We start from the raw sequence: 26,783 nt of genomic DNA, 5'->3' as shown, positions 1-26,783 counted from the left end.
GTTCTGTGAAGTTAGAACTATGTTCTGTAATCGTACAGTCTTGATAATCTGTTGAAAGCAAGAAAAGCGAGACTACACTATGACTTTTCTGGAAATTCTCTACATTTTAAAGAAAAATTTCAGTGAATTTCCAGTTAATGTTATGGATATGCAATCTGTCACTAATTTGTTCCTATTGGATTAATATGGGTCCAACAGAGTGTGTTCGAATTTATCTTTGATAATGGAAATATGAAGATCTGAAAAAATCGTGACTTTTTTCTTTTTCTTTCTTTTTTTTTTTTAACCATCTGGAGAATAGTTTTCTATGTGTTAGATGTCCTTGGACAGACTCTTTTGGTTAAGTCTTGGAAATCAAAGTGAACAGGATAATATAACCTCTCGGAAAAAATTCTTGAGTTTTCTCAGTGAAAAGTTAGTAAAAAAAAAAAAATAACTGCAATATATGAAGTATTCTGAAAAGTAATTGTTTTGATAGCAAATGATTATTTTTCTTTTAGCCCTTAGGAGTGATATCAACTTGTGAAAGCTTTTTCCTGATTTTTTTTAACAGTGTACAGTGCATAATTTAAACTTTAAAAATGACTGGAGTAATTTATACAAATATCAGTTGTCGTACTTGTGTATAGCAAGTATTTGTTATTTTGCTGAGGTGTGTAGGGAAGTTCCTCCTAATACTAAATAGAGTATTTTTTTTCTAGGTGGATGGGGCGGGGGGGGGGGGGGAGTCTCCCAGTTGGAGTACATTAACAAAGGCAGCACATATTTGTTTAAAAAGCCAGAAAATACAAGCAAGAAGAAAAAGGTCATTTATAAATCTTACCTACTAGAGATCATTGTTTCCTTTTTTTTTTTTTTTGGATAAAACGGAGAAAAACAAACCACTGTGTTTTTAGCAGGGGGAGCTTTAATGTAGGGATTTTACAGGGAGTGAAAATTGGCAATAACTGATACCAATTTGAGGAATTTGAGAACTGCTGGAATCACAGGAAGCTGCCACCCATGGCTCAGCCACCTGCACCCCCAGAGTGGATGATTGCCAGCTAAGAGCTTTACCCAGAAGCCACGCGCATGTCAAACACGTGACATGTGTTGGAGGAGTTTACGGCTGCTTCTATCCAGCCTTTTAACTTTCGCAGGAGTAGGAGTACCTCTTATCAACAGAGCCTAACCCAAAACCTCCTGACGAGGAACCTGGGAAATGGAACTTCCAGAGTGATACACAATAATATCCATCCATGTATCACATTGGATAGGATTTGTTATAAAAGTATAAAGGGATTTTAAACGTAATTTTGCTTTCAAATTTGACTATAATTAACACAAGTTACAATTGGCTGTACTTCTCTACAATTATTATGTGTATTTAGTGATCCCTGTAGAGTAAGAAGAATTTAACTGAGAAAGTGTGTTCAAATATAGTTAAACTTTCATGAATGCTAATTTAAGTAATTATCATTACATCCCATAACATTTATGACCTTTAAGGTAAAAATTTGTTAACTTCAATTTGGAAATTTTCGTTGAATAATTTTGAGACACCCCCTCCCCGCCCCCACCCCCAGCCTCCTAGGCCTGCTATTTTCTATAGGCCTGTGCACATCTGATTGGCCCTGGGCATTGTGTCCCTGGTTTCTAATAGCATGACCCTCTGAGTATTTCAAGGGCAAAGATAGGGAGTGGGATATGGTGGTAGAGCGAAATTAAATGGAAGAGTGCTGTGAAGTTAAAGATAATGCTGTACAATTTTATAATCTTATTAATATATTTCAAGCAGCAATGAAAATGAAACTGTAAATCAGCGAGGTTTCAGATCTCAGCGTCATTCTTAAAGCTACATGATCTTGGGCCAGTTGCTTAGTTCCCTTATCTGTAAAATGAGGAAAAAATACGATCTTCAGTTACTATGAATATGTATTTAGGTAATTCAACATAAAGCACGTGGTGAGGTCTCAACAAAGGTCAACGAAGTAGGTAGAGGTGTGATTTCTGACCTGTTGTGGTACTCCATTTATTGGGGTGCATTCTGTACCCTGCATTGTGCTGGACCAAGGAAGTGGATCCAGTTTTGCCCTCTTGCTGCCCTGGAGGGATGGGGATGGACAGGGACTCCAGGAGAGCAGGTCTCATGTGGGAATCTCTAGTTGGTCAGGTGATAATGATAGCTTTCCTTTTTATGAATTACATTTGAAGTCAGAATTCACAAAAGTGTCTTACAAATGTTAATTATATAGAGAGAACGCCAGTATCTTCTAAGAGTGAATTTTCTTGGTTCCCTGAGAACTACACTGACATTTTTTACCTCATGCTTTTGGTGAAATGATGCAGTCCTAAAGCTCTGTGTGTGTGTGTGTGTGTGTGTGTGTGTGTGTGTGTGTGTGTGAGAGAGAGAGAGAGAGAGATGAGAGGGTGTGGATACCGTCACAGCTTGCTATTTGCCAATTTTGAGTGTCAGGAAAGGAAAAAATGTATAAGCTGTCAAGGGGAAGATATTTTAGATGAGGAAAGAAATCACATAATATCCCTGAGTAGTAAAGCTTAATACTGGTACAAAAACTAATAGTGCTTCTCTGTGCTAGCAATGGAATAAGAATTATTTCTTAACTGCAGCTAAATTGATTTAGGTTTTAAATTAGGAAATGGTTAAAGTTGACTGTCAGGAGTGAACTCAGATATTTCAGATACTATTTAGTTTAAATGGCATTAACCATAAAATAAGCAGCTGTTAGTTTTGAATAGGCCTGCCTAGAGGTAGAAGGTAGTGGTGATAGTTGCCTTTATTTTTTTTTTTTAATATTTTTTAAAGTTTTAGAGGGAATGTCTCTGGCTTCACCTCTGGGCTTTGATAGATATCAGATTTTGCACAAATAAGAAACCTTAAATGCATATCTCCTGTGTTTTGTTGAAGTGATATGTAGGATGTTATTTAAATAGCAGTTTTAAATTCTGATTATAATGATTCTTACTATGATAATCACTGAGGCTCTCCTCAGGAATATAATGAGAAGTGCTTTTAAGCAGTTCTTGTTGACTCTAAACACCATACCGCATCCTTGGATCTTTCCATCTCTCTGCCATTCTGTCATCCTTCTTTTGCTTTTGGGGTCATTAAAGACAAATTCATGAAGGGTCCTGAGCCAGGTGCTGAGTATTTAGACATGGCTTCAGTCGTCTCAGACAAGACCCCCTAATTGTAGAGCTCACTTTGACGTAGGACACTGTGCTGCTGGCCATTTCCAGCAGCAAGAAAGGAGGCTTGGGGAAGCCACCTGTGATTAGGAGGCCTGGGCTTGTTTGTGGCTCCGAGCCGCCACTACAAGCCCTCTGTTTCTGAACGTGGCCGTGATGGGCAGGGCTTCCTGCCAGGTCTCCTTCCCAGTTTTTCTGGGGGATCATCCGTGGGTCTGCTAGGAAAGCCCTTCATCGTTGTTGCTATGACTTCAGGGAATCAGAAAACAACGAGCAACGTCTGACCTAGGTGATTTCCTTTTATGATGAAGGAACAACACTTTGGTAATCTCAGCATTCTGGTGGCTCCCTTGTCCTCAGTAGACTCGTCATTGTGATTCGAGCAACTTACAACACCAGCTTTTATCCAGTGTTTCCATGGTAGCCATGCTTGACTTCGAATATATTAGTTTGTTATTACATGTATCCTTAACATCTCCCACAGGAAGGGAATACTTTTTTTCTCTTCTTTTTAAAAAAATTTTTTAAAGAAATGGCTTAATTTTATTAGGAAGATTAGAGATTTTGCATCTTAGCAATATTAAAACTAGCAGCAACACTTTATCTGAAATGAAATATGAATGATTATTTCATAAAAAATCAATAAAATTGAATGAACTGAAAAATCAATGTACTTTATAAATATGCCTTTTAAATTATTTCCTATGTCGCTGGGTGAGTATTTGGCTCAGTGGATAGCAATCTGGATGTCAATGTAAAATTTCATTTATAAAAACTATTCTCGATAAACTGTTCCTTTGCAATGAATGTTCCTTTGTTATGGGCCTATTTTATGTAATCACTTTGGTAGGTCATGGGGAAGCATTGTTCTAGAGTGTTGTTGTTGTTTGTTTTTACACGGTCAGATAAAGCAAAGACTACACCTAGAAAGAAAAATGCTACATGTAAATATGTGGTAGCACATGCCGGTGTTTAACTATGTACTAACTGCAATTTGAGAGAATTTGATGGTGGCTATGATTTGGGTAGGAATGCTTCATTGTGAAATGGTATATCTGAATGAGGGTTGACCTAAGACAAGTAGAGAGGAGGAGAAATTCTAGGGAAGGCTGTCACATCAGATTGTGTAATGCATAAAGGCACTCACTACATTCCAAGGGTCTCATTCAAGATGTCTCATCACAGACATCACAAATTCATAGGTTGATGACAATGTTCACATAGATAGTAGTCTACGCTCAAACTGCTTTGGTTTCTTGATGTTCCTTGAATATATCAGGTAGATTCTTAGGGCCTTTTTACTGGCTGTTTCTTCCACCTTGCATGTTTGTCCCATGGATATCCATGTAGTCAACTCCTTCACCTACTTCAAGCCTGCACTCACATGGCACCTTCATGACAATGCTTACCCTTGTCCACCCAACTAAAAATAAAAATTTCCTCTACCTGCGCCCTCGTACTACCATGACACAACATTGATTTGTAAATGTTGAATCTAACGAGCATGTGAGGGCGGTCCTGCTGCGACATCTGTCAGCCCATTGATTGTCAGGGTTGATTTGGCTGATCTGGCTGGTTAGGTGGGTGTCCTCTTTCTCCTTCAGCACTCCGTGCATCCCTCCTGAAGCTGCGTGCTCTAAGAGGACCATGTCGCTCGATAGAGGGGGACTGTTCTTTGGTCATGGGTATATGAGTAGCTGTGCTCCCCTGCTGGAACCAAACAAGCTCTCAAGTCCACTTGTAGGAGAATGCAGGTTAGTTAAGCTTCCAAGACTCAGGACACATCCAAATGAGGTGCTGCATGTGGCAGCTTGCCCTTCTTTAAGAAAAAAAAAAGTTGAAGATAATGAATAATTACATTTATACTTAATAAGCTCATTATTTCCCTTCTCCCACTTGAAGTTTCATGATGGCAGAGAAATTTTTCTTGTAGGAATTTTTTTTTTTTTTACGTCGTTATATCCTGAGTGCTTGGCCCATCACTTTGGTACATGGGAGATACTCAGGTATTTTTTGAATGAATGGATGCGTTGTAAGATTGAGGTTGGAAGCTTTCTAGCTTAGATTTCAGGAATGGTGACTCCAGTACCTAAGGTTATGAGAGAGAGAGAGAGAGAGAGAGAGAGAGAGAGAGAGAGAGAGAGAGTGTGTGTGTGTGTGTGTGTGTGTGTGTGTGTGTGTGTGTGTGTGAGATGGTGAGATATTGTATCTGTCTTTCAATGTGGATTTCAATTTGGGATATATTAGAGGAAACTTAGAGCAGGTGGTATCAATGGGGACTACAGATAGGACATTTGGGCTTATTTGGGGGCAACTGAGGTCATGCCTGAGAGTGTATGCCTGGTAAAACAGAGGGCTATGGATGGAACCCTGAGGAGTGACATTTACAGGACGAAAAGGGGAGGAGGCAATAGGGGAAACAGACAGGGTAGTCAGAGAGTAGGAAGAAATCCCGGAAGTGTGGTCCTGAAGACCATGGAAAAAGATAGTGATCCTCGTACAAAACCAAATAAGAAAAGTAATAAAAATTCAGCCATCAGATTTGGCAATTGGAAGATCATTGGTGATTGATTTTGTTAGTGTGGATGGCACACAGGGTTGGTACAGGAAAAGGACCAAGAACATGAAGACCCCACTCTTAGATCACTCACGATGGGCACCATACCAGTTGGACCTCATTTAATCATGTTATGTTTGTACTCACACTCACATCTCTGCATACAGCAGCATATGTCCTTCTTTAACAAAATCAGCACCTTAGCTGAGTTTTCTAGGAACTGGAAATAAAGTATCTTGAGGAAGGAAAGGGTGCCTGTTCTGGTTCAAACAAAGGGGTCGTGTGAGCCATGTCTACTCAGTGGCTCCGAGCGGAGACAGCTCTGCAAGCTCTTATTGGAACTCGTTTTTTGATGTAGGAGAAGAAAGTGATGTATGGCAGGAGAACCATGTTATCTACAGGTTCTGAGAAGGATAGCCTCTGTTTTTGGCTCCTTCTCAGCTAACGTAATAATGAAAGAGTACCCGGTGATGAAGGAAGAAGGGAAAGTGGAGGAATAACATGAGACAGTTGAAAAGGTTTGACAGCATCTGGAGATGGCTTGAGTGTGACAGGAAGGGGGTCAAGAATGATTTCAATGTCATAAAGGTGGGGGGAGAGGCAGTTCTTTTTTTTATGCAAATGGAGGTGTTGGTTCTCAGGAAATATGAATTTTGTTTTAGCCATGCTTAGTTTGAGATGGCTGGGGGAAGTTAGGAATTTTTGGTAGATCGAGTTTTTGAACAAACTTAGAGGGGAGGAATCAGTTTTGTCTGTTTTTAGTTGAAGTTATGAGATGATGGTAAAGCTACCCAGTGCTAGCTTCTCTAGTATTTTAGTTGACTGTCCTCATTAGTCTTCATGCCACCCTGTGAGATTGGCATTGTTATTTCTATTTGAGGTGAGAGGGATTTTGTTATTTGCCTGGCATCCAACAGCTTAAAAATGATAAAACTGGAGGTCAAACAAGGATGAGGGCTCTGTCTGCCTCCAGAGCCCCCATCCATAACTCCTGCTCCTCTCTGCTTCCTTGGCTGTCACTGGGGGGTGAGTAGGGAATCCTTGGGAGTATCCTACCTGCAGCAACTACGACACTTGTTTTCCACAGCCTTTGTTTTATGTTCATTACTTCAAAGATAATTTGGTTAAACCTTTGTTGCAGCTATAGGCACGTCTTACTGTTGGAATCCTTTTGGAGATGCTGGTTTTCTTAAAGATTTAAGGGGCTTTTTCTTACAGACCAACTGTTCAGGTATTTTTAAAAACCAAATACCCTGCTGCCTTTTTTTTTTTCGCCTCAACAGCACATTTCCAAGCCTTAACTTTGATTTTTTTTCCCCCCTTTTTTCCTTGTGTTTTGCCTGACCTTGTTGAGGAGGAGGGGAGACATACCTCAAGTCCTGCCTACTCAGTTAAAACGATTTCACACTGGTAGATGATCTCATTTCAATTCTCTTTACAGTTTGACCTGAGACATGGCTTAATAATAAATCCTTAAAAATAAAGGGGGTGGCACCTGGGTGGCTCAGTCGGTTGAGCATCCGACTCTTTATTTTTGGCTGAGGTCATGGTCTCAGGGTCATGAGTTTGAGCCCCATGTTGGGTGGGCTCTGTTCCATGTGGAGCCTGTTTAAGATCCGCCCCCACCCCCGCCTTTCCCCCTGCTCGTGCTTGCTCCTTCTCTCTAAAATCTTTTTTTTTTTTTTTTTAAGAAAGAATTGGCTTAATAATCCAGATAAGTTAACCATTGGGATTTGCTCTTAAATACAATAACATCAGTATCCATAGCTGGGAAATTATAGTTCTGTTTGATATGGCAAACGAGTATGACTGGTATATAAGCAAATTGCCTTATTTCAGGAGATTCCACAAATGTCAGTAAGGTTGGGTTTTTTTTTTTAATTTTAACTTTATTGGTATCTTATTGATCTATATATAAGATTTGTAATCTCATGGCAAGTGATATTATACTTTGTATAATTTCATAAGTATTTGGCATAATTCCATAAACATTTTCCTGAAGGCTTGAACATAGAGGATCTCGGGTTACTCTAAAATGTATAGAATACAAGAGAAAATCGTAACTGCCTCCATAGATATTAAATCATATTATAGAGGAAGTTCATCTAAAAAAAAAAACCCCTTTGTAAGAGTATCTAAGCAGGACTTCTGTGTGGCAGTAGTGGTAGGACAGGAGGGGGATATCGCCAAAAATAGATATAAAAAATAGATATAATTTATTCTTCCTGAAATAAACATCATAGGATCATGATATTTAGGCAAATGACAGGGAATGGAAGATGAGCAAAGTTATTGTAAGAGTGGGAAGTATATGGTGACAATTATATTTCCATCTTTTATACTGATCATGTAAAGTGACTTTGTACATTTAATCACAGGTGGCCTTTTTTATTAATCACTTTAGGAACTTAGCTCAGAAAACTAGGTAAAACCTTTAGAGACCCTTAGGTCAGCCTCCTGTCCTTTGGCCTGGAAGGTTAGACTTCACCTACAGCAGAGGTTCTCAGACGTCTTCGATTTATCACATAGTGAATGTCTATGATTTTTTTCCACTTTACCCTCAGCCAAAATAACCAGCAAACAAAAACCCTAGCATTTTTGTTTAAGTAGTTAGCTATAGACACCTTAATAATCGTTTGAAAAAAGAACACACATAAGTTGAAAGGAAAAACTTTTTCTTTCTTAAATACCCACAATTATTTACTAATGAGATGTGTATGCCTGATGGGCACTGCAGTACTTCTCAAATCTTGGAACAAGATTGCACACCACCATACCCTCATTTTCTGTTCCACATTGAGGTGCTGTATTTACTTTTAGATTATAGCAACTGTCGAATACCCAGCTTCACAAAGGTATGTCTTTGAAAGGAATGTGGTATGACCTAGTGTTGAAACTGCACACTACTTTGGGCCAGTAGTTCGTGCAGTGCCTGACAGATGTCAGTATTCCTGTTATTTTTTTTTTTTAAAGATTTTTTATTTATTTATTTGACAGAGACAGCCAGTGAGAGAGGGAACACAAACAGGGGGAGTGGGAGAGGAAGAAGCAGGCCCCCAGCAGAGAAGCCTGATGTGGGGCTCGATCCCAGGACCCCGGGATCACGCCCTGAGCCGAAGGCAGACGCCCAACGACTGAGCCACCCAGGCGCCCCTCCTGTTAATTTTTGTAATTTAAAATCTCTTGCAGTGTCCCTGTGAGTTTGCTGTAGTGTTCCAGGGCACCTTGATGCATAACTTGAGATCCAAAGACCAATAATCTTATACTAGATGGATCATGGGAGAGAGACTAGAAATTACTTGCCTCCTAGTGCTGTGTAATAACATAGGTAAATTGTCATATACAAAGCCTGGGTGCCCAGCTGATATAAATTCTTTCCCTTGTCCTATCAACAGCTTTTATAGCCATATTTCCCCCCTTCATGGTCTGGCTTATATTTACAGTCTAGTAATCTTCAAGTACAGCATCCTATGATTTATTGCCGCTTGTTTGATTTTATTTGTAAGTGGGCGACAGTTATTACCAAGTCACTGTATAGAGCAGATGGCTTTATGAAAACTGTATTTACATAAAACATATGAAGCAAAGAAATAATCATTAACATAAGACTGAGTATATACTGTTTTCCTGAGAATTTAATCACACAACAGCCACATAAATAGTTGTATGCAAGATACGAGTCTGGTAAGTTCAGAGATCACATAGTCCCTAACGTGATATTTTATGTAGCCTCTGCTAACTGAGTGATAGCTTCCCTATGCCATGGTGAAGATAGTATTTCAGAACAGCATTTATGGGGCCATTTCAGAAAATACGGTGCTTATTTTAGCAGCTTCATTTGTGCTTCAGAGACCGTGATGATTCTGTAACATGACTGCACTCATCAACTCTCATCATGTTCTCACATTTTGGTGACTTATCGTGACAACAGATTGGTTGTGGGTCTGACAGAGTATGGCCCCTTCAATATCTAGACTTTATAAGGTGTGACATTTCATGTATATGTCAAAGGGACAATTTCTAATCTCTACCTATTAATAGTGAAGCCTAAAAACAACTGTGAGGCACTGCACTGATGGCTTCCAGTCATTAACACAGACCTTTCCCAGAAGAATGTAGAGAAAATATCACATTTGTATGCGGTAGTGGGGGCATACAGCCAACTCCTACTGTGTGTGTGTGTGTGTGTGTGTGTGTGTGTGTGTGTGTATGTAGACCTTGTGGCTACACTCTATCATGTCTTCACATACTTCGTTGGTTTTTAGTGGGTTGCCTAAGTATTAGAGCTTGTATGGTACATATGAATGGATGTCTACCTGTAAATGTTTCTTTCAAATTACTGAAAATATCAAGTGTTGAGTTTTGCTTTGCAATGTGTCTAATGCAGGTTTGAGTTTCTTGAAAAGTAATTGGAGATCATTTTAGTGAGTTACAAATGCCTGCTTGATAGATAATCAAGCTGAAAATGGATGAACATACAGAAGAAATAGAACCTTTATGGAGAAAGAACTGTTGAAAGATCTAAGGAGATTCCTGAAGAGAACAGGTTTCAACCAGTCCAGATACAGATCAAAGTAAGCCTTCATGTTTTCTGCGTACCTGTTCTGGGAAAAGCCAAAGGAGCCAAATAAGACTTTTGATCTGCGTTCAAAACCCAGCTTCACCTGTTATTAGTTTGGCTTTGGACAAGTTATTTCACCTGTCTAACCACATGTACCTACGTAGAAAATGGGAACAATACCTGTTTCATAGAATGATCCCAACAGTTAGATTAAGTAACAGCACAGAGGACCTCATTCAGCCCTGATGCATCCTACTGCCTGAGAAAGTTCACTGAACCAACTCTGTCCTTCAGAGCTCACACATGGCTCTTCATTTGTCAAGCCTTCCATGAGCTCTCCCAATTTAACTGTCGTCTGCTGTGCTCCCATAGCCATGAACACATCCCTATGACAGCACTTACAGATTGTACTGGAATGATTTGTTCCTGTCTCCTCCAGTGGGCTGTGTGGTCCTTGAGGAGAGAGCCCTGTTTTTCAGTGCCTTGCACTGAATTTAATAAGTGCTCAGGAATGCTAGGGAGTGAATGATCTGACTAGCGAATGACCGCTTACCTCTGCCAGCTCACCTGCAGACTGTGTTAATACGTCTGTCTGACTGTGCTCTGGACACCGTACCCTGTGCTCCTGAGTACTTTGTGAAAAAACCAAATGCTTCTATAACTCAATTATAGGAAATAATAATTACACTGAAAAAAGTTCTCTAGGAAACTTTTCTGACCCCACCCTCTATGCAGAATAATTATTCTATTGTTTGTGCCCTCAGAGAACTGTGGACACACTTCCATCATCTCCATCATTTCCTTGAACTATCTTCTTGAACTCCTGTTGATTTGTGTTTTGTGGGTGGCCTGAGTGTGTCAGACCATCTCAGACTGAAATGTTGATGTGTTAATTTTGTTAGGATGAAGAATCTTCCCATTAATTACTTAAAAGGCTTAAAAAATGGATCTACACTGTATAGAATAGCTTAAAGACGTTTTATGAGTGTTTCCTCATCATGGGACACATCCAAATAGAACATTTGGTTTTTTATATTCACGTATAGTATATAAGCTATTGTGTGCACATTTTACTTGGTATGTTTTATGGAAGATGTGTTTCCTCTAGATGTATTTTATAGGAGATGCATTTTAAATACCAACAAAACTCCCAGTGCTATAAAGTATGTGAGTTGTTAAATGCCATAAAACATAATAAGCCCGGAATCTGCTGTTTCCCGTTGCTCTGCAGGGACTCTAGAGGTTGAAAGCTTTATTTTGGAAAAGTGATCTTTGTTATTCAGGTAAACTGGTATATTAAGTAACAGCACACTTGTAGAGATTCTTGTCTACCAGGCTCTGTGTGTAGGGTAGAGAAACCATGCTTCACTCAGAAGGGTACTGGGCATGGTGCTATCATTTTCTCATGTCATTTTTTCTCATGTATTTATTTTTTCAAATTTAAAACAGCTTTATTTTTCATACTTGTAGATGAAGGACGTATCTATTTATAAAAGTAATTTCTACTTACGAATAAAGTAGAAATAAGATGAACTCTCACTACCCAAAGATAGTCATTACTGAACTCTCACTACCCAAAGATAGTCATTACTGAATTTATTGTATATCGTTTCACACATGTATAAACGTATATATGCATGTGTTATGTATGTGTTCACATGCTCACACCCAGTTCTATGCATGTCAGTTGATTTCTTAACACTTGATTTATGTCCAGAATGTTCTGCCAAATGCAGGTTGCCTTACTAATGTTTTATAGAAATGGCTTTGTGGTTCTGCAGCTCTCTGGCTCCCTGAATTGAATGTTATAGGTCTGTGTTGTTCTGGTGGAATCAGTCTTGCATATCTGCAGCCTTGTGGGGAGGTGTATAGCACCCTCTCTGGTAGGGGGAGTCACTTTACACATGGAGTGCTGGGTAAAATGGAGCCCCATTGGAGCAGATGCATGACTTTTTTGGTCTCACCTCACTAAATACCCATTGATGCAACAACAGTTACTGCCAGTTGCTTCATGGGTAAATTCCTATGAGCTTCATATGCACAGTAACAATAAAGCATTTTGGTATTCCAGTGTGATTCATGTTGACTAGATATAAAGTGTACCAGTTGTGCAGAAGTATGCAAAATCTATATGTAATTGATCTTTGAGGAAGGAGGACACATGATCAAGGTGAGATTCCTAATGTAAATATAAGATAAAAGATTTTTATTATAAATCTTTCAAAAGTGTACAGAAATCAGTGAAGGAGCCAGTCACCTAAAATTTCCTCTTCTCTGTCATTAGAATATCTAAAAGCATAACATGGTGGGTAGAATGGTAGCTATGAAGCATAGGCTTCAGTTTGAATCCCTGCCTCTCCACTTATTGGCTGTATGATGTCTGGCAAGAATTGCCTCTGTTCCCTGCCTCTGTTTCCTCCTCTGTAAAGTGGGGATAGTTTCCTCAAGGATTTTTGTGAGTGACTGTGTGTGTGTGTACACCCACTTATGCTTAGAATAGTGCCTAGCACGTAGTAAGACCTGTATAAATGTTCTAATTATTGTTACTCACATTTTTGCATTATTTTTCCAAAGACAAGTGGTGTGAAGGAACACTTTTATAAGTATAAGTAGAATCCAGATGTTCATGGTGATTTTCTTCACCTTTGAGGAAGTCAGGTTGGCTCTAGCTGCCTTCTTTCATCCTGTAGGTAAGAGTCCAATGCTTCCATAAGAAGTCTCCAGTGCCTTTGAGGAATACATTCTCCCAGCCATGGTGGCCCCCAGTTCCCTCCTGCTTCCCCGATTCTTTTGTTCTCTACTTCTCAAACTAGACAATCGGTCCCTTCCTCTTGGTTTCTCTTCGCTCTCCCAGCCTCTCACATTAGGCACTTGGATTGGTGGTTGCAGACATTATGGGCTGTAGAGGGGAGAGGGACTTGAATCATTGGTAAATAGTTTAAAACACCTTTTAGATTAAGCATAATATCTAATGGGCTAGAAGGCAAAGTTTACACATGAGAAGGAAATTCTAAGCGTGTGGTGAACTGGGCAACTTCAGGCAACCAAGACACCAGAGATAGTTTATGTTCTTTTGCCGTTGTGGGTACCTCAGTGGAGAAGATGTTTGAGAAGATACATTTGATAATTGCATAAATTGTGAGCAAATTGTTTGAAGCTTAAGATGTCTTTCAGCCACTGTTCCGTAGTTTACAGGTGAAACACTGTAGTATTTGACACCTGCCAGTAAAATTATGCTTTACTGCAAAAGCATTTATTGTCTGTAATATTTAATTATGTAGAGAGTAATAAAACCAGATCTTCACCCCTTCCCCTCCTTAATCTCTCTGTCCTCTCAGCCTCATTTTTTGTGGGTTACCCAGCAAGATTTAGGAGTAACTTTATTTTTCTAAACACTTAATTTCATCATAATGAAATTTCTTGTGCAATGAGATTGTATCACTTTTCTTATTAATGAGATTTTGGCTCGTTTTTATTGGGATGTCTAAGAACCCCTGCTGAAATTTTCTGCACGTAAGAAAAATGACTTATATTTTTTTTCCTTAACAAAAATTGGTGCCTTCTTAAATTTTTTTCTCCTATACTTTTCTTGAGTACTGAAAATTGCATTTTTATCTAGTTTTTCAAATTCACTCTGTGCAGTGAGAACTGAGATTTTTTTTTTTCCCTGCAAGTTATCTATGTGTGAAAATTTAAAGGAATAAGCATTTAATATGCCATTACTTGGGATGTGGGCATTAGCGAATATTCCAGCCTGAAATGCTAAGGAATGTCCATTTATGGTTAATTATGGAAAATAATTTGACTATAAGAGTGCTTTTGAGGAAGGGCCATGGCAGCCATTAGATTGTTGCAGCCCAAATCAGTATTCTGCAAACACCTTCACTGGCTTTGGTGAAACTTACCTTTACTTGTCAGGATACTTTCTTTTATCATGATGTGCTGTTCTTGCGTGGAGGAGGCTTTGACACTCACCTCCTATAGAAGTTTTCGTATATTGTGATCTTATGGAGATATTAATGAAGGTAGCAGCCTACCTAGAAAAAAGTTGGACGTGATGAGTAAGAACAATGTCATATTTGGTGCATGATCTTTTAAAAATAGGTTCCATGTAACCTTGCTCAAAAGAACACATGGATTCTGCAAAAGTAGATTACAGAGGCAAACTCTTTTACCCTGTGATGTTTATTATAAAGTCAGAGATGAGTAGTACTGGGAATACAATTTCCTAGACCTCTAAAAGTCAGACTTTAAAAAGGAGGAAATATTTAACATTTGGTCTAATGCACTATTAACAGAAAATCATTTAATTTTTTTTTTTTAGAATCTTGATCACAAAATAAGTCCCAAAATGAAATTCTGGTGCTAAAATGAAAATGTTTAGTGATAAACTCTATAGACCTCTGATTTATGAGTATTTGCTTTGTAGAATGACACTTAAGCTTTAGTAACGTCAAACAAGTTTTTCACCGTAAATACATTTTTTTATTGCACTTCCTGGTTTTGGTTGAACTATTTCAGTTGTTTCCATCTGGAATCATCTTGAAGATATTTATATTAGCCAAGGTCTAGAGGCCAGATAGCACCTAGCTTATCCTAAACCTTGTACAAATAGGTATCTGGGAAAGAGACAAATAAAGCTAATATTGAAATACTGATGCTGGTATTTAAAATGGGTATAGGACAAAAAACAAATTGAAATTATGTGATGTAATGGAAGTGTTGGCTAATGCTATGATGGTAATCATTTTGTAATGGTGTATCAAATTATACATCTTTAACTTACACAATGTTATGTATCAACATATCTGAGTGAAGCTGGAGAAAAGAATTTATTCTTTAGTGGGTACAGGAATGGGGGAAAATCTAGGCTAAGAAAAGGCTATCGTTGTCTTCTTTGGACTTGAGAGAATGGATTATAACCTTAGCAAACCTAATACTTGATTTGTAGAAATTCAGGGAGAAATATTTATTTACAAAATAATTTCATAGAATTCCTATAATTTTTAATGAATGCATATTAGTGGATTTATTACAGTCTTTATAGATACGTAGTAGTTTATCTCCTTTTGATGTTAATTTTGACTTTTTTCCTACATAAGTTATGTAACATTTTGAATATAGCCTAAATTCAGATAGTAAGATAAAGTTGGAAAGAACAAGAAAAATCAGTTTACAGGAGAGTGAAGAGAATAGTAATAATCGTTGCATGTCTATAAGTCCTTAAGGTTATATGCTGATCCTGGAACTTCCTGACATAAGGGGTTTGTCTGTCTTGTCCTGTACCTTTGGGATCTATCCTCGTACCCATCTTGTATCTTTGGAATCAGCCTGTTTAACAAGGTGCCTAGCACTTAGTAGGCCTTCAGCCAGTGCTTAGTGAATAAAATGAATAATGGAACTTGAATTTCTCGTAGATGATCTCAAGTAGTACAACAGGCCTGTTAGGGAAATAGGATTATTCCCATTCTAAAATGGAGAAACCAAGACTCACATGGGTTCAATGATTGCCGTGACAATTCCAGCAACAGTGGCATTCCATTATGACATAGTAATCACATAAAATTAGGAATGTATTTTATTTCATTGGTATATCACTTGCCAATAAATAACAATAAGCCACATCTAGTGAACACTTTGTACTAAAATTTTGCTTCACATGCATAATTTCACTAGACTGAGTACTATCCTATGGAAGAAGATAGAATTCTCTACATTTTATAGTTTGGGGCTTAAAAGTCAAGTAAACTTCCTAAGTTTACTTAGACAGTGGGTGGGTGACTTGAGCCAAGCCTACGTGACCCCTGAATCCATTCTTGACCCCTACACTTCTTTATAACCACACAATTCTTTTTTTTTTAAATGATTTTTTATTATATTATGTTAGTCACCATACAGTACGTCCCCGGATTCCGATGTAAAGTTCGATGCTCCATTAGTTGCATATAACACCCAGTGTACCATGCAATACATGCCCTCCTTACCCCATCACCAGTCTATCCCATTCTCCCACCCCCCTCCCCTCTGAAGTCCTCAGTTTGTTTCTCATAATCCATAGTCTCTCATGTTTCATTCCCCCTTCTGATTACCCCCCTTTTCTTTATCCCTTTCTTCCCCTACCGATCCTCCTAGTTCTTATGTTCCATAGATGAGAGAAATCATATGATAATTGTCTTTCTCTGCTTGACTTATTTCACTTAGCATTATCTCCTCCAGTGCCGTCCATGTTGCAGCAAATGTTGAGAATTCGTTCTTTCTGATAGCTGAGTAATATTCCATTGTATATATGGACCACATCTTCTTAATCCAGTCATCTGTTGAAGGGCATCTCGGCTCCTTCCACGATTTAGCTATTGTGGACAATGCTGCTATGAACATTGGGGTGCATATGGCCCTTCTCTTCACTACGTCTGTATCTTTGGGGTAAACACCCAGTAGTGCAATGGCTGGGTCATAGGGTAGCTCAATTTTTAACTTTTTAAGGGACCTCCACACTGTTTTCCAGAGTGGCTGTACCAACTTGCATTCCCACCAACAATGTAGGTGGGATCCCCTTTCTCCACATCCTCTCCAACATTTGTTGTTTTCTTGCCTTGTCTATTTTTGCCATTCTAACTGGCGTAAGGTGGTATCTCGGTGTGGTTTTGATTTGAATTTCCCTGATGGTATAGCCACACAATTCTTGATGGCAGAGTCACAACTTGCATCCAGGTTGGTTGTTCCTAGTTATTCTGCTGTGTATCCAGTATGTATAGTATGCGTGTATGTATGTGTACATGTATACATGTTTGTGTGTGTATATAGTTATGTTTGTAGCACTTGCCTTGTGTTAGGCTCTATTCAGGACATATAACAAAGAATAAAAAATTCTGTTGCTGTAAAATTTGATACATTTTTATGACGACATGATTAAAATGGTATAACTTCTGAGAAAGAATGACCAGCCTTATTCCAAGTTGTCAAGGAAAGCTTAGTAGGGAAGTGTAATTTGATCTGGTGTGCTGAAGGATAAGAAATATTCTAAGGAGAGGAAAAAGAAAGGAAGAGTAACTATGTAGTCTGTTATACAAGAACTTTTTATGAAAGGGACACTACCAATAATTGCAGTAGGACAAAGAGCTTAGAGAGCATCCATGATAAATCAGGACACTGGTCTTCCTACAGAAATGCCATTCTAGGCAGAGGGAACTACATTTGCAAATTAGTGTAAAAATCTTCTAACACAGTATTGAATCAGTAATTAGATAAAATTAAAAACCCTCACAAAAACCTTCACATCTACCTTATAGGACTACAGTGGTAACAGGTAACTACTGCTGAAGAAATAGCCTGTAATTATGTACCTAGCAACAAGATAGGTTTAGAATGATCTAATACAGAGAGTTCTAGAATGATCAAGTACAGTCTGTTCAAGAAACGTATGATCTAAAAGTGTATTCAATCTTTGGAAAAATGGCTGAGATGGGTACGGATTTGGAGACTGCAGGAATAAAGGTATTAGGTCTAGGGATTGCCTATTTTATTTTTCTTTATTACTATCAAAATACCAATAGCATTTTTCACAAAACTAGAACAAATAATACTAAGATTTGTGTGGAACCATAAAGACTCCCTAATAGCCAAAGTAATCCTGAGAAAGAAAAACAAAGCTCGGAAGTATCATAATTCCAGATTTCAAGATAGGCAGCAAAGCTGAACATCAAACAGTATGATACTGGCACAAAAATAGACATAGATCAATGGAATAGGATAAACCCATGCTTATGTGGTCAATCTATGACAAAGAAGGCAAGAATATACATTGGGGAAAGACCGTCTCTTCAACAAATTGTGTTGGGGAAACTGGACACCAACATGCAAAAGAATGAATCTGCACTGCTCTCTTACACCGTATACAAAAATAAACTCCAAGTGGATTAAAGACCTAAATGTAAGACCTAAACCCATAAAAATCCTGGAAGAGAACATAACTGGTCTGACATGGGCTGTAGCAGCATTTTTCTAGTTATGTCTCAAGGCAAGAGAAACAAGCAAAATTAAACTATTGGGATTACATGAAAATAAAAAAGTTTCTGCACAGCATAGGAAACCATAAACCTACTGAATGGGAGAGGATATTAGCAAGTGATATATCCAGTAAGGGGTTAATATCTAAAATGCATAAATAACTTCCACAACCCTACACCGAAACCCCACAAATAATCCAATTAAAAATGGGCAGAGGACTGAAATAGATGTTTTTCCAAAGAAGACCTACAGATGGCCAACAAACACTTGAAAAAGATGCTCAACATTACTAGTCAGGGAAATGCAAATCAAACCACAATGACAGGTCACCTCACACCAGTCCAAATGGCTAGTATCAAAAAGACATAGGGGGAATGCCTGGGTGGCTCAATTGGTTAAGAGCTTGGCTCCAGTAATGATTCCCTAGGATCGAATCCCACATTGGGTTCCTTGCTCAGCAGGGAGCCTGCTTCTTCCTCTGCCTGCCACTCCCCCTGCTTGTGCTTGGTCTCTTTCTCTGACAAAATCTTTTAAAAATACATAAGAAACAACAAGAGTTGGTGAGGATATGGACGAAAAGAACTATTGTGCATTGCTGGGAATGTGAATTGGTGCAGCCACTGTGGAAAACTGTATGGAGGTTTCTCAAAACATTAAAAATAGAAATACCATATGATCCAATAATTCCACTACTTGTTATTTATTCAAAGAAAAGGAAAACACTAATCTGAAAAGAGATGTGGACCCCTATGTTTATTTCAGTGTTATTTACAATAGCTAAGATATGGAAGCAAACTAAGTGTCCATTGATAGTTGAATGGATAAAGAAGATTGATCCATATATATATATATATATATGTGTGTGTGTATATATATATGTGTGCGTGTATATACATATATATATGGAAGTGTAAAATATACACACACACACGCACACACAGTGGAATATCATTCAGCCCTAAAAAAGAATGAAATCTTGCCATTTGCAACAACCTGAATGGATCTGGAGGGTATAATGCTAAGTGAAATAAGTCAGGCTGAGAAAGTCAAATACTATAGGATTTCACTCATGTGGAATCTAAAAACTAAAACAAAAAGCAGAATCAGACTTATAAATACAGAGAACAAACTGATGGTTTCCAGAAGGGAGGGATGGACAAAATGGGTGAAGGGGATTGGGAGATACAGGCTTCCAGTAGGAAATGAGTAAGTTACAGGATTAAAAGGTAGAACATGGGTAATACAAGCAGTGAATATTGTAATAATACTGTATGGTAACAGACGGAAGCTACACTTGTGAACATAACAGAGAAATTGAATCACTGTGTTGTACATGTGAAACAAATGTAACATTGTCAGCTACACTAAAAAAATGTTTAAAAGGATGAAACATTTAATTCACTGGAAATAAGTTCACTGAGAAACTTGATTGAAAGGGAGGACTCCAGGTATCTGACTATGGGAGTTAACAGAACTTGGGTTGATACATCCACTTAATTTTTTTTTTTTAGATTTTTCTATTGCCATTAGTAATAAAACACTGTTGATATGATATTGAGTCTGAGACAGGTGTGGTGACAATGTGGTGAGAGTTATTGGTGATTGGTTAGCAGGTTTTTTTTTTTTACGTATATAAATTTTAAACAGATTTTATTGTTAGTAATTATTATTTTAGACAAGGAGAACACAAGCAGTGGACAGGTAGGGGTGGGCAGAGGGAGAGAGAGAATCGTAAGCAAGCTTCCTGCCCAACGAGGAGCCTGATGTGGAGCTCAATCTCCTGACCCTGAGATCCATGAGCTGAACCAAAATCAAGAATTGGACACTTAACCAGCTGAGCCACCCAAGCACCCCTGGTTAGCAGGTTTTCTAAACAGAGTACAGATCTCCTGGTTATAAAGATGGCAGAGTTTATTGTAAATCTAAGAAGAGGGTGGGGGGAAGAGAACAAGGAGCATTTTCTATACTCAATTAGAATGTATTTCTACTTGGTTATGTATTCTACTTGGTTAAAATTTCAGAAGGAAATATTGTATAGAAGTAGTGGTATTAACAAAGTTGTGTGTATGCACATGTATACGTAAACATGGAGAATATGATACATACAATATAGGTCAGGTATAAACCTGATCTTTAGTTCAGATCTTGTATTAACAGTGTTATTAGTGCAGACCCAGTGTACTTGTATTTAATTTGGAAAAACTACAACTTGTTTTAATAAAGTAACTTGAGAAATAGTGGGCAGAGCTAAAACCTGGAGCAGAAATCAAAAAGAAATCTCTTAGGTAGTAAAATCAAAAGTGAGAAGTATAATTTGCATACAATTTGGAGTGATACTAAATTGGGAATAGTGTGGGTGCAGATAGAATAACAATTAGGTTAGAAATGTGGGGAGAAAATAGAATGTAATTTGGCACAAAAATTGTTTTCTCTATAGGAGGATAATTTTGTTCCAAAGCTATTCAGTCATTTCGAATTTGTTCAGAGTTATCCAGAATGTATGTAGCTGTGTAGAAGAAACCTACTGGCAGGCATTAAGAGATTAAGTAAGGTATGTTCTCTTTCGTAGGTGAGGGAAGAGAGAGGGGAAGGTAGGTTGTATGGTCTAGAGCTAAGTATTATGCCGAACTGAATGGAAATTGAAACATTTTGTTATTGTCGGTTATTTTTAGAGAAGTGGCTTTTCCCTCCAAGATGCAACTTTTTATTTTATTTTTTTTAATGCATCTTTTTTCTGAAGTTGAAATTTCTTGAGGAAATGTGTTCATTTTTAGTTGCTTTCCCCGGGGCAGACCCCAGGTTTGCTTAAGCTATGGCAGGTGCCTGAAGTCTGATCTTACTGCTTCTGTAGAGCCCATCATTGCCTCCCCCCACTACCCCCCTGCTCAAGGATGCAGCATAACTTGCTAGGGGAGCGTGCTGGCAGGGGGTGGGTTTGGCTCTACCCTTGACCTCAGGTTATTTACTGTGTCTCCATTCCTTATGGATAGAGTATAATAATAGTGTCTTCCTCATAGGGTTGTTGTATATAGTACCTTGAGATACTCCATGGAAAGTACTTAGCGTCATATGTGGGACATACACGTTTATCACTTGCTGTTGTTTGTGGAGTCTAAGTATTATTATGATGCGTTGCTTTGTGCTCTCTGAGAAGTGAATCCTGAGTCCATTTGGGATCTGGCCCCTGCCTAGTTGTCCAGCCCTTCATCTCTTATGCTCTCTTCTCTGCACTGGCTATGGAGGCCATGTGAACTACTGCATTTCCTCCCAAAAGCTAGGCCTTTGCTTATCACCAGATTCCATTTATCATGACCTTTTGTTCGTTCTTAGACCACTTCCTTGGAGGAGTGAATCTTAACCTAACCCCCTTGATCAGATGGGCGTTCTTCCTGTGTGCTCCTGCTAAACCTGGTGCTTGCCTCTCTCTCTATTGTGCTGGAATTGAGATGCTCTCTGCTCCTGTGTATTTCTCCCCTCATGCCCTGGAGGGCAGGAGCTTGGCCCCCAGCCCCCTTGCTCCGGTGGTATCTGCCTGGGAGGAGGTAGAACGTCAGGGGTGTGAAAGGCGTGGACTTTGGACTTTGGAGGCAAGGTTTGAAACCTTGCTCCACCGCTTACCAGCCATGTGACTTAGGGCTCAGTGCCTCAGTTGCCTCATTGTAAGAGTACCTACCCCATAGCACCAAGGGCAGATTAAATGAGGAGGGAGAGACTCGGGGTTTACTTTCCCTCTGTTCTTTACTTCCCTTCTTGATCTCCTGCTACTCAAACCCTGCTCTGGCTGTACCACGGAGTGAGGTGAGGTGGGAGGGGTAGCATCCTGGCCATAGGGGGCTAAGCAGCAAAGGATGGAAAAGGTGGGGACTCCTCAGGGACATGTGAGGACCTCTGTGGCTGCTTTCTCAGGTGGCCTTTTTGTAGGGGAGGGAAGTGTAGGAGGCAGGGTTGCCTGCAGTCAGACTTACTTTGTTTTGTATACAGCTCTCTTCCTTTTACATCAGACTCAAACACACTAAGTCTCATTCTTGTTATCTGGACTAGTGGATTTGTAGGGCTCATCTCAAAGTAACACAGATTTGTGTCCATGCGCTTTTTCCTTGTTTGGAATGTTGTCTCTAATGAAGAATCATCACAGCTCCGCTCCTTCTGGATAACAGGGTCACAGGATTCTCATTCCTGTATCACGGGGAGTGGCCTTCTTGGCCGCTGTGCTGTTCCAAGCGTGCTCTACCTTGGGAGGACAGTCCATTTCTCACCCAGATAAGGGCACAGGAGACTCTGGTTTTCATGTCCAACGACTGCCTGCCCAGCTGATGCCACCATCACTGCCACTCTGCCTACTCCCACTGCTTGCATCCCGCCAGGAAACTAGCACTGCTGCTGTTGCTAAGCTGTTACTACTAGGACTCCCATGCTACTCCGATGGTTGTAATGCTTTTGCTAAACTGTTACTATGACTACTTCCATTCTACTGTGAGTATGACTGTCACTGCTGCTGGAGCTACATTGTTACTAGTCAAAATCCTGACTTGTAGCTACTGCGTTCTATCTCTTAATGGTCTGTGCAAAAAGAAATGCCTTTTTTTTGCATACCTCTCATAGGGAACCCCGCAAGCAAGTCTTCTCTAGAATGGAGACTGGGCCATTTTTAGTGTGCTTTGGGCTAGCTGTATTCCAGATAACAATAGGGTTGAGTGTTACTTTTTCTCATTAAAGGCTTTGACATACAGTGCTTTCATTAGCAGGTTCGTGAAATTAGTAAAATAGATGTTTCAGGCTAATTTTGACCTCTGCACTTCCCAGGTACTCAGTTTCTCAGTGTAGTCTAGAAACACATACGGAGAATTGAAAGCTGTTTGTTAACCTTCTCTGGGTCCAAGGGCTAATGCTGGGGTTGACAGATAACCTTTGCAACCAAGGGTCTAAGTTGTTGTCAAGAGAGAGGGGTACAGTGCTCCCTCTTGTGAGGACAAGGGCTGCTGAAAGCAGCTAAGGGCTCGTGTGTATGATGGTGACAGCTGGCCAGGAGTCCTGAAACTCTGTTAGCAGGCTACCACTGAATATACACCAGAGGCTGGCAACCCAGACTAGAAATGGCGCTCAAGAACGTAACTGCTTAATGACTTAAAATCTTTATTTTACTTATAATTCTTAACATCACCAAATTCTAAAAAAGTTCTTGGGGGTAATTTAATAAAGAATACCTATCAACACTCTAACCTGTCAGAGGATATGATGACAATTGAATGTAAAATTTCCCCAGGAGTTCCCTGGCTACCAAGGAGTGGTTGCCATTTATTTTTTAAACACACAAACTGCATCATCAATTGTTGATTATTTATTAAAACCACCTGTCTGTTATAAAAGCTGTGTGGATACACAGGTGAAATAAAGGTAGCCTCTACTTACAAATGTTTATTTCATGTGGCAGTAGTTGGGAGAACAGATACAGTCAAGATGGTGGTTATCACAGATGTGAGCCGAGTGTAACAGACTATTGGGGTGCACGTGTTCTCACAATTAGAGCCGCAGTTTGGAGCTTGATCAGTTTCATAAAGTTACATATGGCCCATAAAAGTTTTAATCATTAAAGAAAATGGGAAAAAAACCCTGCAACTTTAAATGTTATTAAATGACTATATTTATGATTACTTTTTTTTATCCCTTAAAAATGCTTTGCAGCCTGTACAGCAATCAACATGGCTTTAAGTTTATTGAAAACGGGGGAGTTTTGGTTTAGTGGCGGAGCTAGGAAAACAACTCCCCTCCCTTTCTGGACTTCTTCCCTGTGTGTTCCTTAGGGTCTTCATTTATTTATAATAACAGGATCAATGAGAAAATTATTTGAAGACACTGGGCACTCCTGAACTAATGCTAAGTGCAGCATCATTATTTTATAATTATTCAGAAGGCATCTGTAGATATGATTCCTTTACAGAGCAGTGGTGATAGTACCCCTTCAGTTGGGATCCTCAGAGTCACAAGGGAAAAGGACAAAGTCCGTATACAAATAATTCTTCTTCTTTCCCTCTTCTTTTGTTTTCTTTCCAAAAGCTGAGGAATTTAGCTCTCTTAATTTTAAAAGGCAGATGTAGAGGGAGAGAGAAGATAAGGCTAAAGGGACAGAAATAGAAGACCCCAATAAGAGAAACTTGATTTATTACTATTTTCCTTCCATGCCTTCCTGCCTTCTAGTTCTGCAAAGGATGATTGATTCCTTGAGAAAGGAATAGAGGAGGAGTTCGGGTGACAGGCAGCCGAGGCAGAGCTTGACAGTCTTAAGCTGAGGCTTGGGCTAAAAAAAGAAAACTCTTGGACCTTAATGTTTGTAAATAGGCTTCGTCATGATCTCTTCTGTGCCTTTCAAAACTGTCAATCAGCTCATGAACAGCCACTCATAATTCAGATTATGTCAACCTCTCAAATTCAGTCTCTCCTTCAAATGCGATAATGAGCATTCCATCAAGAAATGAGACCCCGAGGGTCGCCTGGGTGGCTCAGATGGTGAAGCGTCTGCCTTCAGTTCAGGCCATGATCTCAGCGTCCTGGGGTTGAGCCAGAATTGTCTCCACACTTAGCGGGGAGCCTGCTTCTCCCTTTGCCCCTCCCTCCTCTCTCTCTCTCTCTCTCTATCAAATAAATAAATAAGAAATGAGACCTGAAGAACGTCTGTCTTCATCACGCAGCTTGACTGTTGGTGGTCCTTGTGAAAATCGCAGTGAGTCTGCAAGTGTGCATGCTGTGAAGCTGTGTTAGAAACCCTCAGCTTCCCCCATGATACCATTTCTCGGTTGGGATTGAAATAGCTCATTTCGCAATAAACTGGGGAGGTTTTTTCCTGTTATGTAGTGTCAGTTAACACAACTAGTCCATTTTTTGCTAACAATTTTAGAGAAGTAGATGCGTACTTTTTCAAATAAAAAAGGGAAACGATCCTGTTTGTATGCATATCGTTGAGAAAAGTCAAAACGGCTCTTACAAGAAAAAGGCAACCGTACACCTTACAAAAGGAGCAGAGGGAAGAGAAAGATCGTCTCAGAGCTTTATAGTGAACTCTCGCAGTCTGACCTTTAAATGTTTCCTTTCTGGAACATCACCGTGGCTAGCGCTGAAGTGGTCGTGTGGGAGGCTGCACCTTGAAAAGCCTTGTCTGTTGTGATAGCAATCTGGTGATGAAACGTTATCTAATCTGGAGAGCTCTGTATAATTTGAGGGTGTCAGACCTTGATGGTGTTAACGTTTCTTTGAAGGTTATCTGCATCTATTGAATGCTTTTCTACCATTTAATTCAACTTGTAGTAAATAAGCAAGCTGCAAGTGTTTCTGAAGGGGCAGAGAGAGGGTGAGTGTGGTGGCTGCAGACTGGTGTCCGTGTTGTTAGAATGTCACTCATCACTGAGTATACCTGAGATGCTGCCTAGACTCTCTCTCATTACTGGGTCTTTCCAGATGCAAAGACGAAGAGTTAATAGTCTCCCGTCCGTGGCTCCTTTTCACACACCCTGTCCCCCAGCTGCTAAGCTACCATTTTCAGTGAGTGCTTTTACAGTATGTGCAATGCCCACAACAGAGCTAGGGATGTAATTCCTAATTCTTCTCTTTTCTCTCTCACCCCCCCCCCACGCCATGCATATTCATTCAGTTACTGGGTATTTCCTTTCCATATTACTTCATAGAGTTTTTTCAGTTCCTCCTCCTACCATCCTAGTCCAGATCACCATAATCTTTTTGTTAAATTAATATGGCAGCCTCCTAAATGTCCTGTCTTGCCCACCTAACTAACCCATATCATCTCCTTAATAAAGGGAAAAGAAAATGCTTAGTCTGCACACTGCAAAAGGGAGCTAGTATAACAAGTAGGTAAGGATGTGGGCTCTGTAGCAAGAATGTCTGGATTTGAATCATGACTCTATTACTTTGGCAAATGCAATTATATAACCTTGAGTAAACTCAGTATGCATGAAAGAGAAAATGAAAACTTTCCTGATCGAGTTGTCATGAGGATTAAAGGATGTAAACATTAGTCTAGAGTCTGGTACATAGCAAACACTCAAAAATTACTATAATACTCGTAAAATGGAAGCTGAGTGTTCACCTCTCCTGTTTAAAACCCTTGAACCTCACAGTGTCTTCTAGGAGAAAGCCCACATTCCTTTGGCATGCCATTGTAAACCCCACTCCCCTTTCCAGCTCTCCTTTCCAACCCCACTCACTGGTGCCCCCCAGAGGGTTGTGTCCATTCCGTACCACTTCCACTGCCCCCAGCGGTTCATACCTTGTCTTGGGCTCATACACATGCTGTGGCATTTACTTGGTACTCCCTTGCACCCCAAGTCTGGCATCTTCCTTTCTCGTTCCTGAATGTCAACCACTTTTCCTGTTTTTGTGGCTGACTCTAACCTATCCTTCAGCTCTCATCTCATCTGTCACTTATTCCGGAAAGCTGTCTGTGATTCTCCAGGGCTCCCA

General features: G+C 39.5%; 1 protein-coding gene and 1 long non-coding RNA gene across 5 annotated transcripts in view; one reads left to right on the top strand and one right to left on the bottom strand.

The window, feature by feature from the left end:
* VAV3 (vav guanine nucleotide exchange factor 3) overlaps nt 1-26,783 on the top strand; it is a 349,804-nt gene that overhangs the window by 48,226 nt on the left and 274,795 nt on the right. The window lies entirely within an intron of this gene.
* On the bottom strand, nt 1,737-25,074 carry LOC105241631. 4 transcript variants are annotated; one of them, XR_004623340.1, is made up of 4 exons: nt 24,973-25,074; nt 14,213-14,344; nt 12,859-12,991; nt 1,737-1,870 (listed from the first exon to the last, which is right to left on the bottom strand). It is a non-coding gene; the product is annotated as an uncharacterized LOC105241631 (long non-coding RNA). The 4 variants fall into 4 exon arrangements; XR_004623341.1 differs by lacking the exon at nt 1,737-1,870 and adding an exon at nt 4,907-5,008; XR_004623339.1 differs by lacking the exon at nt 1,737-1,870 and adding an exon at nt 10,226-10,350.

This window comes from Ailuropoda melanoleuca, chromosome 2, assembly GCF_002007445.2.
Source record: "Ailuropoda melanoleuca isolate Jingjing chromosome 2, ASM200744v2, whole genome shotgun sequence".
In the NCBI taxonomy this organism is placed as follows: Eukaryota; Metazoa; Chordata; class Mammalia; order Carnivora; family Ursidae; genus Ailuropoda; species Ailuropoda melanoleuca.
Note: the sequence above shows the minus strand (reverse complement) of the source record. Positions and strands in the feature narration are given on the sequence as shown.